Source organism: Colobus angolensis, unplaced genomic scaffold (assembly GCF_000951035.1).
Source record: "Colobus angolensis palliatus isolate OR3802 unplaced genomic scaffold, Cang.pa_1.0 Scaffold386, whole genome shotgun sequence".
Taxonomy (NCBI): Eukaryota; Metazoa; Chordata; class Mammalia; order Primates; family Cercopithecidae; genus Colobus; species Colobus angolensis.
In genome coordinates, this window is record NW_012117221.1 from 2371177 (window position 1) to 2373855 (window position 2679).

Genomic DNA, 2679 nt, shown 5'->3' on the forward strand with positions numbered 1-2679 from the left:
CTGTTTGTGATGAGCCGAGAATTAACATATCTATATTCTCCTTCATATTTTTGCTCAGTTACTGTCATCCTACCAATGGGTCTTCTAAGTCCAGTTAGGAATAGCCCAGAAACAACCAAGTAAGCCATCATGCTTGCTGGGCCCTGAGCTCCAATTGCACTCCTTAACTTAAAGATATACAAAACTATGTCTAAAAATGGCTTACTAAGATTTGAATACAGATCGACTACACTGTTACAAAATTTTTCTACATCTTATGTAAGCAGCTGGTCTGGATTAGCTATCCTGTTGTCCAGATTTCCCATTTTATAATATGTGAAAGATTGAAGATACTCCTCATAGAGGTATTTAGTGAGCCTTACTCGGAAGCACAGTTTAAGCTCATTTAACAAATACTTCAAGAAGTTATTAACCAGAGAGATAAGAGGCATGACAGCGATGAAGTTGAATAAGTATCTCTTGAAATATTTCCTGCTATGACCAATGATACCACTTTCAATTAGTGTTCCATTTTGAATCATCCAAGCATCACAATACGTTCGAGACACCAGCGTAACAGCAATAAGTACCAAGTAACCTGTCTCTTTACAAAATGTTCTAGGGACCATGATTTTCAGAATCTATGCAAGCCTTGAGAAAAACACCTTGTCCACCACAGCTCGCTCCTTTTTTCCCTCTTTCTCATTGTTCTGTAATGGTGGTTTTCCACTTTTCTTACCGTGCAGGCCGAGGGCGCGGCGCCGCTTGTGGAGCAGGCAGAGCAGCAGGAACAACGCGGCACCAGCCAGCGAGGAGTTTCGCGCCATCAAGTACTTGCTGAAGGCCGCCATGGCACTGCCGGTACGAGACAGCCGGCGGAGGGGTCGCGGCGGCGGATACCTTAGTGCAGGAAGCGCGGGGGAGACTGGGACAAAAATACTTTTTAAATGCTCTCAACTTGGTATACAACTCAGTTGCTTGGGCTAATCTTTACATTTTTCAACAAGGCCTCCTGGGTGTTGCTATGGTCTGAACATTTGTGTTGCCCACAAATTTATATGTTGAATTCTAATCACCAGGGTGATGATATCAGAAGGTAGAGCATTTGAGAGATGATTAAGTCATGAGGTCTCTATGCTTATGAATGGGATTAGTGCCTTTGGAAAAGAGGCCTCAGAGAGGTGCTCTGACCCCTTTCACATGTGAAGACACAGCAAGAAGGTACCATCTATGAACCAGGAAATGGGCCCTCATCAGACACCAAATCTACTGTTGCCTTCATCTTGAACTTCCCAACCTCCAGAACTGTTTTAAATAAATGTCTTTTGTTTAAAAGCTACCCATTTTAGTGTATTTTATTGTAGCAGCCCAAATGCACTCCAGCAATGATCTATATTTTAGTCTCGGCACATCTTTAAATGTTTTTTTTCCCTTAAAAAACTATGTTGGAACTAAGAAACCCCTTCAAATCTACACAAATAGGTCTTTGTGTAATAGGATTATACATAAGTATATAAACCTTCATAAAATAGGTTCAAGAAAGTTTTCTTCTACCATACATTTAATTGTTGCTTTTGCTCATTTCAGTCTTCTTCGAGAACAGCCTTATCCACATATTGGCTCTGAGATCTCTGTTCTCCATTCAGTCACTCACTTGTCATTTTTATCTCTTTGCCTTTCCCCATTGCATCCTAGGAGAGCTTATAAACTGTAAAATCCACATTACTAACTATTATCCAGAACATTTTTATCTTTAATTACTCCAATATAGATTTTATTTAGAATGCATTTTAATTTTTCTCGCATGTCTCCCTTTTGTCTTCCATTTTCTTTTTCATCTTATCTGGTTATCTTTTAAAAAAAAACTCTCATGCTGTTAACATTTTGTATCAACCTGCCCTTTTCACAACCTGCCTGTTCCAATTTATTTAAAACCACTTTTTTGCACTCCGTTAAATATACCTACCTCAATATCTAGCACTTTCTAGTTACACAGTAAATACTTGTTGAATTAATTAATTTTAAATGAACAATTGAACCTTAGACTGTAGGTCAAGTTCCACAGTAAATGGAAAAGAAGCTATGCTAACAAAATTGGCAGTGCATCCAAAGGAAAATGAAATGTCTTTACTTTTGTGTTCTAAGTTTTATTCAAAGTCTGTTTTTAACGTGTAGTTAAAAAAATGTATCCCAAATCTAAACCTGTTTAGTAGTAATAACTGAGTATCATTAATCCTGGATCCAGCTTATATAATAAGGCACTTCTTTTTAAAAAAAAATTGTCTTGAAGAAAAAATTTCTCTCTGAAACATTGAAATCTCCTGCTCACTTTCTTGCATTCTATGAATATATTTGAAGCTACTTCTTTTTGTGTTTTGCTGGGAAAAGGTCCGAATTTGAAACATTAACAATAGCAGAGTTAAAAAAAAAAAAAAAAAAAAAAACTTCTGGTCATTTTAACCAGCCACAAGTGGCTAGGGTAAACTTCCTTCATGAACGCTTCTTGCCTAGAGGTGGAACTGGGTCATTATATCTGTACAATAACCACCCCTACAAACAACATATGAATGCCAGATGGTTGGAACTGTTCCATTAAGAAACTGATGTCTTCATTGTTTGGAATTTGATTTTGTAGCTTTCTCCATAGAGTGATTTGATTGCAGCATTTGGAAGCTTTGAAAGCTTTCCCATAAATTATTC

General features: G+C 37.6%; 1 pseudogene; it reads right to left on the reverse strand.

Moving 5' to 3' along the window:
• LOC105520725 overlaps nt 1-830 on the reverse strand; it is a 2015-nt pseudogene extending 1185 nt beyond the window's left edge.
• Nucleotides 831-2679: the final 1849 nt, after the last annotated feature.